Genomic DNA, 18,184 nt, shown 5'->3' with positions numbered 1-18,184 from the left:
AACAGAAAAAAAAAGCAAAATAATAAACAGATTTCATTAAAATATGGAAAGTAAATAAAATCCATAGGAAGGAATTATAGCACAAATTGTTTTAGATAGTAAAAAGCCCTCTCGGAACATATTTCTATCTGAAGGATAAGATGAATACGATCATACAGAGAAAAAGCTGGGGAAAGTGTGCTCCAAGCAGTTGGGAGCAGGAATAACAAGGACTCTGGGGCATGAATGAGCATGATGTGTTCAGGGGACAGATAGGCCTTCAGGGAAATGGACTTGTGATTTGGGTCCTGGAACCAAATTCGGCATGAGAATAATACAGACTGAATGAGAGTCAAGGAACGGACTATGGGGAAACAGGTTTTCTAGAATGCTTAAAAGCTACAGGCAGACATATTTCTCAGGCTTAACTGAATATTGACTCTCCTCCACTGATAATGTGGCTTTGCTGATGCTGGATTTGGTTCAAACCTGGAAAATCTAAGGGCACCATATACAGAAGGTTAGGCTAAGTCTTGATGTGAAGATAAAAGACTTGTGGTACAGCAAAAATCTGGCCGTTTACTTAGAAACAGCAGGCCCCTATCGTGTTCTGTGTGGACATGCCATGGGGGAACTAGTAAAGAGGAAAAGCCCAACCAGAATAGATTGCATCTGCTCCTGTCCTCTGTGGCCACACTTTTTCTGAAAAGTTTCTGGGCCTTGACTCCACCAATCAGGGTGTGTGTGTGTGTGTGTGTGTGTGTGTGTGTGTGTGTGTGTGTTTGTGTGTATGAGAGAGAGATTGCCTGTTGCTAACCCATAACCCACCTGACACATTGCAGGTGGTGGTTGGTGTGGCTACAGCCCCGTAACTAGGGGATAGAGAAGATGAGACGAGGTTGGAGTGTGGAGCAGGGATAAGACCACAGAGCACCTTATAGTCCATGGGAAGACATTTGGGGTTTATTCTGAAGGACAATAGGAAGGCAACAGAATGCCTTCAGATGGGCACAGAGTCTGACTTATGCCTCATACAGATCACCCTGGCTGCTGTGCATGGAGCAGGTAGGAGGCATGGAGACCAGTGAGGGGTACAGCTGAAGTGGGCAAAAGATTACAGTGCAAACACTAGGGTGGTGGAAGTGAATTAGCAGTAGTGGATGGTGTGACAGATATTTGATAAGACTTGGTGATGGACTGATATGGGAGAAGGGAAAAGAGAAGAATGGAGAATGATTTCTGGGATCTTTGCTTGAACGACTGGATCTGTAACAGTGCCATTTACTGAAATGATAAAGAATGTTGAGCAGAGAGACAGATTTGGTTGGAGAAAAATGAGGATATTAGGAGTTCACTCTTGGCAACATTAGGTTGGTGAAATCTGCAAACTATGCAGGCAGTTCCAAGTGGGCAATTGGATATACAAGTCTGGAGCTCAGGGCACAGAACAGAGCTGCGGGTATGGATTAGGGAGTTATCAAGACACAGATGGTGTGAAGAAAACAAGCTTCACATACTGTTTAGAAATTATTCTTCTAGAATCACAAATATATTTTTTTCACATAAACCCTATAACAAGGAAGTCAAGACAAAGGGGCTTAACAGTTCCTGCTAGAAACTGGGTTTATGAATTTATGTAGAAATAGAGTTATGGGACAGTTAGTGAAGTCATAAACCATCTCCTACCCAGACATATTCTAATATATACAATTTCTTATACCAGACAGATAGTGAATAAATGCAATTCCCCACAACAAATATGTAAAACAAGCTTTGCAGTTACTATAGCCTCAAGGTTAAAGATTGTAGTCCATAGATGATTACAATAAACCTCTATAATAAGGGAGGGAAATATCCCAGGAGAGTTCTTTACCTTCTCAGCAAACACGCCAGAAATTCAATTTCACAAGAAGAAGAGCAAGTATTTATAGATCTAACCTTAACAAGACTTTTAACCCACCTGGCTAGTACACTTTATGTTTTGTGCCTTTATGGTAACTACTTGTAAATATTCTCCAACCTTATCCCTTATCTTTGGAGCAAAGGATAAGGAGTAGCTCAGTGCTTTGCTTTCTCAGATACACTTGTGTCAACAGTCTTCCTTCCTCTTAAGATTTCCCATTTAAATACCGTTTCTCATTAAATTCCATGGCCTACAGTCTCAACTACCATGTGAGCCAAGGTTGACTCAAAGTGCCTTGGGCTATGTCCATCTTCTTGAACTTGATGAAATTGCTTTGAGAACAAGTATAGTCATGGAAGGTTAGAAGCTCTGGAGCAGGGCCCTGGGGATATCCAACATGAGAGATCAAGTTGAAGTGAGTGACACAATGAGTGAGACTGAAAAGAGAGAAGTATTAGGCATATTAGGAAAGTGTGGTATCAGAGAAATTGCTCTGGGCATTTTTTATTTTTGCTGTCCAGTATTCAGTCCCTTTCTTGTGGTAACAGGACCCCAAATATGCTTTAGGGGAACCACCCTTTCCTCACTTTAATACATGTGATTTGGGTGAAGCCAATTCTCCCTTAGGTCCTAGGGGTGGAACATTTAACCAAGGCCTGGGCCAATCAGTGCATCCCATGCCCTGGCCATAGTGGTTGGTTCAGGGATGGACACTGAGCTTAGGACAAGACAACAGGACCAACCATCGCTAATCCCAGGACTTTCTGGTTGAGGCATAATTTTTCCTGCTGGATTTGTATATAATTAAATGAAAGAGTGGAGTTCATGGCAGCCGTCTTGTCACTATGAGGGGAGCGTATGTATGAGAATGGAGCCAATTTGGAGAAAATAGAGCCAAGAAATATATATAAAGAAAGCAGTCTTAGTAACCCTATCTGAGCTCCTGCATCAGACCGTGCCTAAAGCCAGCCTCCCCAGGACAGTGATTACATGAGCGAATCAATTATCGTTTAGTTTTGTCACTTTTGGCATGGGTTTCTCTCACCAGCAACGAATCTTAACTCATGGAGAAAGCAAGAGAAGAGATGCTTCAAGGAGTGCTCAACTGCAGTACACTGCTTAGAAGTTTAAATTGAGTCAGAAAAGTATGCAGAGAATTTGGCAGCATGGGGACCATAGGGAACCTTGAAAAGACCAGTTCAGTGCACTGGTAGGTTTGCAACCAGATTCAGGTGGTTCTGTGGAATATCCTCCAAGCATGTGTATTATCAGTCACGGCTCCTAATTGATAAAATGGAGCAGAAAGAGCCCTGCATAGAGAACAGGGAGATCTGGACCTCAGATACAGTGCAGCCACTAACCAGCTGTGTCTCCCTGGGCAAACTGCTCACTTAATCTCTTGGGGTTTAACAGCTGCCTCATCTATCAAGTGATTACCCCTGCCTTGTACCCAGGGGCCCTCTAGCTCTAAAATTCTCAGCATTTTGTTATTTTCAGCAAACTTGTTCTGTTCTGAAATTTAGTGGAAGTGGAAGTCGTCCAAATTGGCCCCAGTCCCATGAGCATTCTCTACTATGCTGCTAAATTAAATTCTCCTCGGCTTGGTTTTCACTTCATAGAATCATTTCACTGAAGTCCACAGCACTAATGTGACTGGCTTGAGCAGAGCACTGGAGTGTGCTCCCTGCCTCTGGCATTCCAGACGGAGTCTCTTCTCTGTGACCATCCAAGGCTGACACTGTCCGCACGTGTCCTCTCTGTTTTGGGGTCTCCATGCCACTTCCGCTCTCATTGTTGCTCTCATACAGAAGACACAAGTTATGGCTCCACAATACCTGACCAGGAGAGTTTCACAGGCCTTCTGACCTTCTAAAAGGCAAAGATATTTGCTGACTGGCTTCCATGCTTGGCAGAGTCTTTTCTGGAATGTTGACTATGCCCTGCTCTTTACTTCACACCATGGGCCAATCCCATCGCAAACTGGACATTGGCCAGGAAGCAAAACATGCACCAAAGGTCAGTGACTATTAAAATGAATCCCTCTTACTTAGCTCAGTCAGGAACAGGACAGGAGAGGTTAATTTTTCCACAGAGTAACATACCGTATATATCAGCACTAACAATGAGGTTTTATTTCCCTGAGTCAGCTTTAAAAATAATGTTGACTTTTATGGTCGATACATTATAGATCACCATATTTATGTCAGAACATATTGGCATAAAAATAAATCAATGAAGATATTAATACATGAGGCTTGTGTTTAAATGAAACCCCTTGAGACTCCACACCTTCCCCTCGTATTTCACCATAGTGCTTTCTGAGACTTCACCTCTGACGTGTTTTACTGAACATGACATCAAGGCCTGTTTTCACTCTCTACAACTCCTGTTTTTAATATGTCTTGCATATAATGAGGTTCAAAAAATATCCAGTTGGTTCTTTTACCATAAACATACATAACTGCACTCCTTCATTAATAGGACTGTCAATTCAAATGTATGGTTTATGCATGAACAAAATATCTCACAGTCAAAGCTCTGATTGGTATACTATTAATAAATGAAACTGCGTTGGAGACCATCTTCAAATATTATGTTTGCTATCTACAACCGTTTTAAGGGTCATGAGAAGTTTCTAATATAAATATGTGTTTTAGAAAGCAAGTTCATAGTATAGACATCATTAAAGAAAAAGCGGGTTTAGTGAAAAAGAAAATCCATTCTCTTAGGTGTATCTTCTCTTTCTAACGCTCTGCTGCGCTCACAGAACACACCGAGGGCCAGCTGCTCACAGCCCTCCGCTGAGGGGAGCTGTCTTTCTCAAAACCTCCACAGAAAGAGCAACCCTTAGTGCTCATCCGTCAAGTGTGGCCCTGCTCCTAACTCTGTGATCCCATCACAGCAGCCCCTGGCCATAATGAAGGGGCCACCCAGGCAGCCCATGTGTGTGCAGACCCACAGCATGCCAGAGGCCTGGCTGCGGCAGTCCTATCCAAACAGGAATGATGGTGAATACCTGGGTCAATCAGAGCCTCTTGGGAAATTTTCTATGGCTCTGTGGGCAGAGTTAGCCATCTGCAGCAGTGCTGGAAGTCAAAGGAAGCCCAGAGGGAAAGCCGAGTCAGGAGAAGCAAGGAGGAAGCACAACCTGAATGGAGAAGCAATGAAATCGAGAAAAAAAAGAAAAGGGTGAGTGTATTGGTTAGAGCAGCAGAAAAAGGGTTCACTAGGGGTAGTCCTCAGCCCCTCCCCCATATGCAATTCACACCAAGTCACACTCATTTCCCTCCTAAATGTCCACTGAATATACCCATTTCTCTCTGTTCCCACCCTCACCACTCAGGTCAAAGCTACCATGATGTCTCTTCTAGACTACAGCAAAATGCTCCCTCACCTGTTTCCAATGCTCTGCGCTCTCCACACAGCATTTAATCTAATCATCTTTCTCTCTGTTTCTTAGATGCACACACACACACACACACACACACACACACACACATTAAACCCTTTAGTAGGAAAAATCAAATAGATCTAAATGGGAAAGGCTTTCATATGCTAATCCAGAAGAATATCCTTATGACCTCAGGGCAGAGAAAGTCTTAAACCAGATACAAAAAGTACAAACAAGGAATACTGATCATTTCAACTATGTTAAAATTAAAAACTTCATTCCTTAAAAAAAAAAACTATATATATATATATATATATATATATATATATATATATATGCAGTTAAGTCAGGGAAAGCCAGAGTAGGAAAACAAATAGTTGTAACATGAGTAACAGAAAATATTTTTATTGAAAATATGTAAAGATCTCCTAAAACTCAATAACAAAAAGACAGACAACTCAATAGAAAAAATGAGCAAGAAGAAACTAGAAGAATCACTTCATACAAAAGGATCCCGGTCCAGATACAGCAGAAGCCCCTCATCTCCCACGTAGAAGCAGCACAGAAGTGTGTGGGGAGGAAGGGGGAACACCTCACAGGGCAAAAAAACCCTGGGGTTTGGTGAGAAAGCCTGATGCCTGAGGGTAAGAGTGGATGAAGGCAGGGTCCCTCCTTCGCCGGTCACTCCCCTTGCCCCTCACCCTGCTCCCTGGGATTGCACTCCCAAACACGATGGTAGCACACCCTACTCCCTCTCACCCACTGTGCTGAATGTCTGAAGCCATCGTGGATTCCTCCCCCAGACCCTAGCAACACCCTAGCAACAGGAAAGACTCTGACAGTGGACCGCACATCCATCAGCGTGTTACTGCTGTAAAGGGCATTTTAGGGAAACTGTGGGTGGAACCTGATGCCTAAGGGGAAGAGTGGATGAAAACAGGGTCCTAAGATACAAGCCCTCTACTCTGCAGATGCCTTGGGCAACTTTACCATTAGTCCTCAAGCCCCAGACTCTACCACTGATCTCCTCTCTTGCCCCAAACCAAACCAGCTTTCTACATTTCTGCACAGGGCACACAGGCAAAGACTCAGTCGTGACGTGTTTAGATATCTTTGATGACAAAAGAAAGGAAAAGGAAAAAGTTTCATAAAGATCTCCTTTCAGGGTCGTGAGCCTAGAGGCAATGATGGACTTCCAGAGCCACAGGATGTTGCAGCCAAGATTATTTTTACTGCACCATTAATGTTAAAAATTCTGATTTCAAAGTCAGTGGAGGGATGGTGTTACACATTTGTATAGATGAAGTAAAAATATAATTTTTTCAGTAGTGATTATTTTTCCAGACAGAATAACATCAGTTTCAGGGCAGCCACCTTCTCTGTTGTGACAATACAATGTCAGAGTGATGTTTCCCAATCCCTCCCTGTGTTTATACTAATTTGAAGCTGCCAATTATGTCAGATCCTTGTCAACAGAAAACAAAAATGTACAAGCTGCTAAATTAATTATTGAAATTAAGTACTCACTGTCTCTCGACAGTCTTTTAATTATTTAAAGGATCCAACTTGCTTTCCCTTGTGAAAAATAAAAGCCCTTGGGCTCTTAGGTTTGGGGACAATTCAGACATGGAAGAGGGATCTAGGTACACAGCAGGCGTAAGCCCACACTGGAAAAATATAATACAAAATCATTAAAAGGCTAACAAGTGCCTTTTATCTTAAGACTCAAGGTACAGTTTAAAACAGGGTTGCTGGAGTTCCCTGGTGGCACAGTGGTTAAGAATCCACCTGCCAATGCAGGGGACACGGGTTTGAGCCCTCATCCGGGAAAATCCCACATGCCGCAGAGCAACTAAGCCCGTGAGCCACAACTACTGAGCCTGCGAGCCACAACTACTGAGCCCATGCACCGCAACTACCAAAGCCCGCGCATCTAGAGCCCGTGCTCCGCAACAAGAGAAGCCACCGCAATGAGAAGCCTGCCCATCGCAACGAAGAGTAGCCCCTGCTCACCGCAACTAGAGAAAGCCCACATGCAGCAATGAAGACCCAACGCCGCCATAAATTAATTAATTAAAAAAAAACAACTGGGTTGCTATGTAGATCTCGTTCTTGACAGTTTTTTTAAACTCTGTTTTGTCCTCTTTCTCTTTACTATTATCTCTAGACCATGCTTTTTGAGCTAGGGTTCAGTTATCTATAACAAAGGCACTACATCTAGTGACTTCTGGGATGACCTGCTCTTTTATTTCCCTGTTTTCTTTCTTTCTTATGTGATTAGGGGGGGTGAGAAGGGGGAAGGTAGCTAAAAAAAAAAAAATTCCCTGGAAATCTGGAAATTTGCTGAGTCTCTGCTTTGTGAAAGAAGCCCAGGCTTTTCCCAAATCATTGCAGATAAGACTTCCACTGAACCTCAGTTTGCTCAGCTGTATAATGGGGGAAATAATGCCAGCCATGCCTATCTCACAAGATCTTTTTAAAAATCAATCGCAGAAAGGCTGCTTTCAACTGATTGCAACACCATTTCATTGTGTGAACCTAAATAGTAACTTTGGACAGGAGGTGGTTTGGTTGGTGTGATTTTCTGTATGTCCTCAATGAATTATATCTTATCTACAGCTGCTATGGCTGGACCTGAGCCCAATCCCAATTTCTGCTTCCTTGTGGAGGAAAAAATTGTAACCTGTCTGTCAGTCTTTATCGCCACCCAGTGGTCTATTGGCCAAATAACACCAAACTATCTAGTGGATTTGAAACACTTAGGAAAAGTAATTCAAAGTAAACCACCGACTACTGTCATCCACCACCTAATTACCTTGGGGCCCCAATTGTTAAAACTTATCGAAAAATAGAATAATTACATTGTGAATATGAGTATCAATAATAATTTCTAATTCATCTCTGGAAATTAAGAAATGCATATATTACAGTGGCTTTTTGAGAAACCTCCATACTGTTTTCCACACCACTGTGGGAAGGGCATATAGGGGTGGGGAAGTGGGAGGTACAAGCTTTTGGGTGTAAGAGAGGCTCAGGGATGTATTATACAACACGGAGAATATAGCCAATATTTTGTAATAACTGTTAATGGAGTGTAACCTTTAAAATTTGTATTAAAGGGCTTCCCTGGTGGCGCAGTGGTTGAGAGTCCGCCTGCCGAAGCAGGGGACACGGGTTCGTGCCCCGGTCCGGGAAGATCCCACATGCCGTGGAACGGCTGGGCCCGTGAGCCATGGCCACAGAGCCTGCGTGTCCGGAGCCTGTGCTCCGCAACGGGAGAGGCCACAACAGCGAGAGGCCCGCGTACGGCAAAAAAAACAAATAAATAAAAATAAAGTTAAAATTTGTATTAAAAATTAAAGGTAAAAGTATTAAAGAAATGCATATATTTATAAACAGTTTTAAGGAATAACTTGTAAAAACAAATTTACTGTCTGAAGGCATTTATGAGACTCCATTAAATAGCTCCATTTCTCTAAGAAAGGTCTCTAGATACAAGTAAAATATTAAAATCAATTTATAGATTTAAACACATTTATAATACAATAGTGGCATTTTAAAAATGAAAATAAGCAATGCCCACTCCTTTGACCCAAAATCTTTTTTAAAGGGGATCCTATTTTCTCAACAACCACTCCTCCACAACTGAAAGGCAGTTAACATTTTGTTGCTACTCAAATTTATTCATAACTTTTCCCTTTTCTGAACTCTTGAAATATGTATCTTACAAATACTTGTTAAAGGAGAGAGAACACCTCTTCCTTCATCTTAGCTGAGTCATTTCTCTGGGTAGTAATAACTATTTCAAACCATGAAAATGATAAAGACTTCCCTGTCCCCTTGGGAAGATGTACACCATGGTACTCAGAGGTCATTGCTGCTCCGAAGATGACTAGCTGAGACCCCTGCTTAGCAGGGAGCCAGGCTCTTGGAGACCCACAGTGGGAAGAACTCTAGGCTGAAGATTGGAAGTCATGGTACCCATTTAACCCACATTCAGGATTCTCACTTCATTATTTTCTCAGGCCCAAATCCCCACTGAGTCCAACAGTGAAACAAATTCCAACTCTAAACCATGTCAGTCTTTTTGAAAGCTTGTGAATAAATGGTGACAAAGAGGGGAAACTACAGGGGCTTCCCTGGTGGCGCAGTGGTTGAGAATCTGCCTGCTAATGCAGGGGACACGGGTTCGGGCCTGGTCTGGGAGGATCCCACATACCGCGGAGCAACTAGGCCCGTGAGCCACAACTACGGGCCCGTGAGCCACAACTACGGGCCCGTGAGCCTGCGCGTCTGGAGCCTGTGCTCCGCAACAAGAGAGGCCGCGATAGTGAGAGGCCCGCGCACCGCGATGAAAAGTGGCCCCCGCTTGCCACAACTAGAGAAAGCCCTCGCACAGAAACGAAGACCCAACACAGCAAAAATAAATAAATTTTAACTCCTACCCCCAACATCTTGTTAAAAAAAAAAAAAAGAGGGGAAACTACATGTTACAACATACACTCACTTTCTAGAAGTGAGGACATCTCTCTCCTGAGAATTCCATTCATCACAGCAACTGTCCCCCAACTTCTCTTCTATTGTAAAACCCCAGCCTGCTTCTCTTCCACTGAGTCTTTTCCTTTGTTCTGTGAATAGCTAATAGCCCCTCAAGGCTGCATCCCAATGAATGGAAGAAGCTAGGAGTTCTAGGGAGACAGGAGAAAAGTCAGGGGATTGCAGAGGGTAGAAAAGAGGCTTCAAGGAGGAGGTGGTCAACATCATCACAGCTTTTGGCAAGTGAATTAACCCCTTATGGCCTGAGTTTTTCTCCCTCTTCCTTTCTCCATAATAGCAGCCTCAATAATGCACTGTTCCAAACATTGTGTAGTTCTCTTACACGATGTCTCGACTAAGGATGGTCAATCTCTCACCAAAAGCTGTCCCTCCAGACTGGGTAGGCCTGGAAATGCATGGAAGATATCTGAGTCTTCTCAAACTGCTGGAACAAAATGCCACAGACTGGGTGGTTTAAAACAACAGAAATGTATTTCTCACTGTTATGGAAACTGGGAAGTCCAAAGTCTCAAGAACTGCAGGGTTTGGTTCCTGATGAAAGCGCTCATCCTGGTTTACAGTCCACCTTCTTGCTACGTTCTCACGAGAGAGAGAAAGCTCTCCGCTGTCCTTTATTAAGACACTAATCCTACTGGATTAGGGCCCCACTCTTTTTTCTTTTTTTAACATCGTTATTGGAGTATAGTTGCTTTACAATGGTGTGTTAGTTTCTGCTGTATAACAAAGTGAATCAGCTATACATATACATATATCCTCATATCTCCTCCCTCTTGCATCTCCCTCCCACCCTCCCTATCCCACCCCTCTAGGCGGTCACAAAGCACCGAGCTGATCTCCCTGTGCTATGCGGCTGCTTCCCACTAGCTATCTATTTTACTTTTGGTAGTGTATATATGTCCATGCCTCTCTCTCACTTTGTCCCAACTTACCCTTCCCCCTCCCTGTGTCCTCAAGTCCATTCACTACGTCTGAGTCTTTATTCCTGTCCTTCTCCTAGGTTCTTCAGAACCATTTTTCTTTTATTCCATATATATGTGTTAGCATATGGTATTTGTTTTCCTCTTTCTGACTTACTTCACTCTGTATGACAGACTCTAGGTCCATCCACCTCACTACAAATAACTCAATTTCGTTTCTTTTTATGGCTGAGTAATATTCCGTTGTATATATGTGCCACATCTCCTTTATCCATGCATCTGTCGATGGGCACCGAGGTTGCTTCCATGCCCTGGCTATTGTAAATAGAGCTGCAATGAACATTGTGGTGCGTGACTCTTTTTGAATTATGGTTTTCTCCAGGTATATGGAGGCCCCCATTCTTATGACCTTATTTGACTTTAATTACTCCCTTACTCCAAATGTAGTCACACTACAGGTTAGGGGTTCAATACATGAATTCGTAGGTGACACAATTCAGACCACAGCAGAAAGTCATAGCCAGGAAGAAAAGTGACCTTGTCAGTTATGAGGCAGTAAAGTCACACTCGTCCTCCCATCCTTCCACATAAACCAAAGAGCTCAGGCTTCCAGGGCACCATGGTCTCTAGCAGAAGAGGGATGAGGGGAGGGAAGAGAACCAAATCATGTTGGGTCACTCCCTTGTGAGTGTGCCTTTCTTCCAGCTAATTCTCACAGCAACCTCACCAGACACACTGTCCCATCTTACAACTGGGGAGACTGTCGCTGAGAGAGATAAGGTGACTTGCTTCTTCAGACTGTACTCATGGTCCCCGGCAGAGCTGGGATTTGAGTGCTTTTCACCACAGGTGTGAGGGGGCAGAAGCCCACAGCCCCCATCAGGGGCAAACCCCCCAGACTGGAGGGCCTAGCGAGCCCCACCAGGGTGTCTTCTCTGACCCGCAATTTCCTCACAGTAAAATGGAGCTAATGCTGCATCCACACGGTTGTTCTGAGGACTGAACAAAATCACGGTGTGACGTGGCAGGCCCGAGTCTGCATTGAACCAGGCTGGTTCCCCTCCTCAACCTCCGTCTGAGAGCCCACACTGAGCTGGGAAGGCAGCTTCGCTGGAAATAACTAAGCATTTGTCAGCCCTCCACGTGGAAGGTGATGGGACAAAATGAATGAAAACGAGATTCTTTTTACCCACCCAGCCAAAAAGCTTTGCCCTCCCAGTCAGGCAGATCTTCAAGTCAGGCGACGAGGTGGCGAGCCCCTTGGCAGGCTGCAGCACAGACGGCCACTGTCCCCACCACCTCAGAGCATTGGCCCCAGCCTTCAAGCTTCAGGCTTCAGCTCAGGCACTGGCCTCACCACCTGTCCGGTCTCAGGGACACCCTCAACACCTCCTCTGGCTCACGCCCCACATGCAATCTGTCCTGTTGCTCCTGCCTCAGCAGTGCCTCTGGGGTCAAGTCCTCTCTCCTCGTCAACCCTGTATGGCCTCACTTGGGGTCCCGAGCATCTCTCACCCGCATGCACTGCTCCGGCCCCCTTACAGTCTGACTGTTCCAGCCTTGGTTCCGTGCTGCTGCCAGGTGTCTTCCTGCCACACAGCCTCATCCCGTCACTGTCCTGCTTAAGCACATCCATCATCCTCCTTATGCATCCTCAGTTTTCACCCTCCACACGGGTAATCCTGCCATCCCAGGACCCTTTGGCTCTGTCTCCTTGCATGTGCTATGCCCCCAACCCTGCCCCAAATGCCCCTCACCTTTCTTTCCCAGCAAGCTCCCCTTTGTTCCCCCAAGCAGCTCCCATGGCACTAGTCTAAGAAGCCTTCACTCGACTCCCTCAGCACCCTGCTGGTTTTCCCAGCATTTGGTTGACCATTTCCCATATTGCAGGGCAATCATCTGTATCTGCTTGTCTTCCCCACCGGACTGTGAGAGCCTGGAGAGCGAGGACCGTGCTTTATTTATCTTTCATCCCTAGTGCCTGACCAATAGATGCTCCGTAAGTGTTTGTTGACTGATAGAATGCATGAGGTCTCTGTTCCTTCTGTTGTGAATAAACATCTATACGGTACAGTTTACAGCCAACACTCAACTTACCCCAAAATTACCCAACTTAAACTTTTCTCTCTTGCCCCGTATTAACTCATCTTTCTGAAGGTTAACCCCTAGAAATCAACTTCATTCCACCCTTGTAGGCTCCATGCCGACTGGCCCACTGATTTCCCAACGCACCAGAAACTGCAGGCTCCACGCACAGCTGCCTCAGCTCTGTGGGTCCGCCTGTTGGATCTGTTTTGCCAGCAGGGACAGGGGTAGGAAAGAAGATGCACCTGGCTTCATGGCTCAGATCTGTTTTCTTGGATGTCCGGGATGCTGAGATGGTTAATAAGCACATCAGCCTCAGGATTCAGATACGCAGTTAATAAATCCTGAAAGAGATACAAATCAAAATCCTCCCGCAGAGCCTGCAGGCAAAACCTGTGCTTTCCCTAATCCTCCCTAGCCCCCAAGGATCACTTTCTACTCCACCGTGGCACGTGGGGTTAGGGCCAGACTGTAGGCAATACTAACCCCCTAGGAACGTACCAGCATCTCGGGCTGCAGAAGGTCCTCTTGGAGGTTTCCTAACTCTATGCAGAGTAGCCTAGCCAGAGAACAGGTCACAGCGCTGGAGATGGTGTGTCCTGTTCCAACGACAGCAGCATCTTCCTGCCACCATTTATATCTGAGCTTCCTACCAACCCAGCCTGGAGCCAAGAGCATACAAGTCAGGGTAAGGGCAGCCCTGTGGACCTGGTAAGTCTAGAAGCCCTGCTTTTGAAGACTGCTTTGCCCTTGGGGTTAACTCTTTTTTTTTTCTGGAGCTGGTCTCTCTCAAACAAGGACTCTGCCCAGACTTTGGGAATTGGATGCCACATCAAGGCAGACACTAACGCCCAGCTGAGGTCATGATGCTCTGCCATCCACTCTGTTTCTCCCCAGGGGAAGGAGAAGCAGGAACAGCTGTGCTCCCAGAAGGGGGCCTCCCAGGAGATGGAGAAGCTGGATACCAACATCTCAAAGGCAGAAAGATTCTGCTATTTCTCGGAGGACTACAAGCAAATCTACCTCCCCCGACCTACAGTATCATCTTCGTGCTAGGCCTCCCCCTGAATGGCACTGTTCTGTGACTCTCCTGGCACCAAACCCAGCGCTGGAGCTGTGCCACCATCGATCTGGTGAACCTGATGGTAGCCGACCTGCTTTATGTGCTGACACTGCCCTCTTCATCATCACCTGCTCCCTGCGGGACAGATGGCCCTTCGGGGAGCTGCTCTGCAAGCTGGTGTGCTTCCTGTTCTACACCAACCTCTACAGCAGCTTCCTGCTGCTGACCTGCATCTCGGTGCACCGCTTCCTGGGCGTGTGCCACCCGCTACGTTTGCTGCCCTACCGGACCCGCCGGCATGTCCTGCTGGGCACCGCCGCCACGTGAGCCCTGGTGGCTCTCTAGCTGCTGCCCACGCTGGTCTTCTCCCAAACGGACTACATCAACGGCCAGATGGTCTGCCACGACATGACCAGCCCAGAGCATTTTGATCAGTTTTCCACCTATGGCATGGTCCTGATGTTGTCCTGTTTGTCTTTCCCTCCTTGGTCATCTTGGTGTGCTATTCGCTGATGGTCAGGAGCCTGACCAAGCCAAGGGAGACCCTCATGAGGGTGGGCAGCACGGCCCGGGCCAAGTCCCTCCGGACCACCCTGCTGGTGTGCGGCCTCTGTTTCGTGCCCTTCCGCATCACACGCTCCCTCTACGTCACGCTCCGCTTCCTACCTTCACAGAACTGCCAGCTCTTGACGGTGGCCAGCCTGGCCTACAAGATACGGAGGCCTCTGGTGAGCCTGAGCAGCTGCCTCAACCCAGTCCTGTACTTGCTGTCAGGTGGGAACAACAGAGTCAGGCTCTTCCAGGAACTGAGGCGTAACAAGGTGGGTGAGCACCCAGCTGGAGCCAAGGGAGAGAGACCCAGGGGTGGGCACATCTGGGTACTGTCAAGATGAAGTTCAGGGGGAAAGCTCCAAGACGTTGACAATGACTTGTTTGAACACAGTCATGTGCTATGGGACAGGGGCTCAGGATCTCCTAGTGGTGTCCTGCTAGAAAGGATTTTATATTGATGAAAGATTTTTAAATAAGAATGTTTGAAAGAGTCACCAACACAAAGGAAAACTTTCTTAATTTAATGAGAGCTGACATTTATCTCTTGTCATTCAGATCTCAGCTCAAACATCACCTCGTCCAAATCCACTCCTGCCACCCTAGCCAATGTTGGCCTCTCTCCCCCTAGCCCAGTCACTCTCTATTTCCCTATTTATTGTCTTTGTAACACTTACTAGTACCTAGACGTGTTCATTTTTTTTTTATGGTCTCTTCCCCCTAAAATGTAGCCTCCAATAGGACAGGGACCTCTTCTGTCTGAGTGCTGTACCCCTAACACCAGCCTCCACAGCAGGGCCCAGCACATGGTGAGTGTGCAACAGACAGGGGCTGAGTGAGTGGGTGGATGGAGGCATGGATGGAGCCCTTGATATGTAAGAGCACTTTATGAGAAGTAACTCATTTAATCCTCACAACAGCCCTTGGAGACAGAAGCTACTGTTAGCCCCATTTACAGATCAGGAAACTGAAGCACAAAGCTTTAAGTAGCTTGTCAAAGGTCACCCAGCTGGAGAATGCTCAGATCATAGTGTTGGATGGAAGCCTTGAACCCAGGCACTGGCTCTGAAGCACACACCCCTAAGACTGAAGCAGATGGCCCAATCCAAACACTGATCAAGAGCTGGCTGACACTATGGAGAACAGTATGGAGGTTCCTTAAAATACTAAAAATAGAACTACCATATGACCCAGCAATCCCACTACTGGGCATATACCCTGAGAAAACCATAATTCAAAAAGAGTCATGTAGAAAATGTTCATTGCAGCTCTATTTACAATAGCCCGGAGATGGAAACAACCTAAGTGCCCATCATCGGATGAATGGATACAGAAGATGTGGCACATATACACAATGGAATATTACTCAGCCATAAAAAGAAACGAAATTGAGCTATTCGTAATGAAGTGGATAGACCTAGAGTCTGTCATACAGAGGGAAGTAAGTCAGAAAGAGGAAAACAAATACCATATGCTAACACATATATATGGAATCTAAACAAAACAAAACAAATGGTTCTGAAGAACCTAGGGGCAGGACAGGAATAAAGATGCAGACATAGAGAATGGACTTGAGGACACGGGGAGGAGGAAGGGTAAGCTGGGACGAAGTGAGAGAGTGGCATGGACATATATACACAGTACCAAATGTAAAATACATAGCTAGTGGGAAGCAGCCGCATAGCACAGGGAGATCAGCTCGGTGCTTTGTGACCGCCTAGAGGGGTGGGATAGGGAGGGTGGGAGGGAGACGCAAGAAGGAGGGGATATGGGGATATATGTATATGTATAGCTGATTCACTCTGTTGTACAGCAGAAACACAGCATTGTAAAGCAATTATATTCCAACCAAGATGTTAAAAAATAAAATTTAGGGCTTCCCTGGTGGTGCAGTGGTTGAGAGTCCGCCTGCCGATGCAGGGGACATGGGTTCGTGTCCTGGTCCGGGAAGATCCCACATGCCGCGGAGCGGCTGGGCCCGTGAGCCATGGCCGCTGAGCCTGCGCGTCCGAAGCCTGTGCTCCGCAACGGGAGAGGCCACAACAGTGAGAGGCCCGCATACCGCAAAAAAAAATAAAATAAAATTTTTAAAAAAGAGCTGGCCGAGTTTTCCTTGACAGCACCAGCTCACTTGTTTACATAACTGCTGTTACCAGCAGACCACTGGGTATGCAGTAAGTGCTCTTTTCCTACACTTCTTAACCAGTGTTCTGGTTAAGGTCAGAAAAAGCTCTGCAGGGTAAAGTGGCTGTGTGGGTAACGATCCACCTTAATCTTATTTGAACATAATGTCTCAGTTCATGACAGAAACGTTTTACCACTGTCTTAAGTCATAATGTAATGTTCATCCTCTTAAAAAAAAAAAATCCAAGGTAATCCAAAAAGACCCCTTAAAAAAACACCTCTCATATTTAAACAATAATGATCTCCAAGGAGTTCTCAGATCTAAACATACATTAATAATTCATTATAATCTCCCTGTGAAGTGGTAGATAAGCCTTCTTCTTAAAAACCAAAGGGAAACCCCTCATTACCACCCCACTCTATTTACAGGAACTGTCAGAGTAAACCACGTACATATCTAAATTGTAAAATTTTATTCTAAACGTGCAGTTTATTGCTTGCAAGGGCACACAATAATTAGAAGTAGACTAAGTGTTGCCTAGCGGAATTCCTCAGGATAATTAGTTTAATGAATAGGCAAGGATGTTTTCTAATTAGCAGGTCAGCTGTTTCTACATAAGTAAGTGCTTCTATAGTAGCTGAGAGAACTTAAAACTGTTTGCTCTTTTGAATATTCTCTCAGTTGTCTTGCTTATATTATTAATTTTTGTCCCTTTCTTCTCATCAATACACAGGGAAGATTCAGCTGACCTCCAGTCCTAAGTACCACCCCTTACAAGTTAGCAAGGTTTAACATTCCTGGAGAACTGGTACATAGGCTCCCCAGTAAAAGCTGAAAGCCATTCCACGTGCCACTGAGCCATTACCTCTTATGCCCACCAGCCTGCCGACCCTAGAAATGGAAAGAAAATTAATCCAGACTCTTCAGGATGCATCACCTTTATCTAAAAAGCAAGCGCTTTCAACCCCTGGCCAGAGTTTTCCAGCCTTCAGTCCTTGTTAACCTATGTGCTTGCAATTATTTCTCTGATCCACATAATGCTCATTTTGCTTCTGCAGAATCTTCTGACCTACTTAACAGCAAAGTATAAGCATCCACTTTTAACTTATTTCTCGATAGTTGGTATCAAAAAAGTTTAACTTAGTTGTCATCGTATCCTGGTTTTCAGGGATAGCTATCGCAAGAGACAAGAATCAAAGCAGCCTATTCCCTTTGAAGAAAGGGCCTTATTGAAAGGGGAGCTGGGAACCCACTGCCCAACAAAAGTCAAGGGGATACTCCTGACTCCCTTGTGGTTATCCAAAAGCTACCTACACAATGGGACAAGGAGACTTTAAGAAAAAAGTTCTTCCTGAATCTCCCCACTCAATGCCCACCACCCTGGTGAAAGCCAGCATCCTCAACTGTGTTGTCACCCTGGGCCCCGAGCATCTCGCATAAGCTGCCTGGCTGCTCGGACAGGTTAAAACAAAATGGAAGGTCAGCAAATATCATGTTCGAAATACCATGACTGGGGCAGTACTGGATGCAAATATAATGGCTATAGCCACCTACAAGTGTCAGGCACAGTGCCAGCCCGTGAGGAGGTTACAGACTGTTGGAGAAAAAAACCCAA

General features: G+C 45.4%; 1 pseudogene; it reads left to right on the top strand.

The window, feature by feature from the left end:
• The first annotated feature begins 10,155 nt into the window (after positions 1–10,155).
• On the top strand, positions 10,156–14,888 carry LOC117312086 (uncharacterized; annotated as a pseudogene).
• Positions 14,889–18,184: the final 3,296 nt, after the last annotated feature.

The sequence above is a fragment of the Tursiops truncatus genome, chromosome 4 (genome assembly GCF_011762595.2).
Source record: "Tursiops truncatus isolate mTurTru1 chromosome 4, mTurTru1.mat.Y, whole genome shotgun sequence".
Classification (NCBI taxonomy): Eukaryota; Metazoa; Chordata; class Mammalia; order Artiodactyla; family Delphinidae; genus Tursiops; species Tursiops truncatus.
Note: the sequence above shows the minus strand (reverse complement) of the source record. Positions and strands in the feature narration are given on the sequence as shown.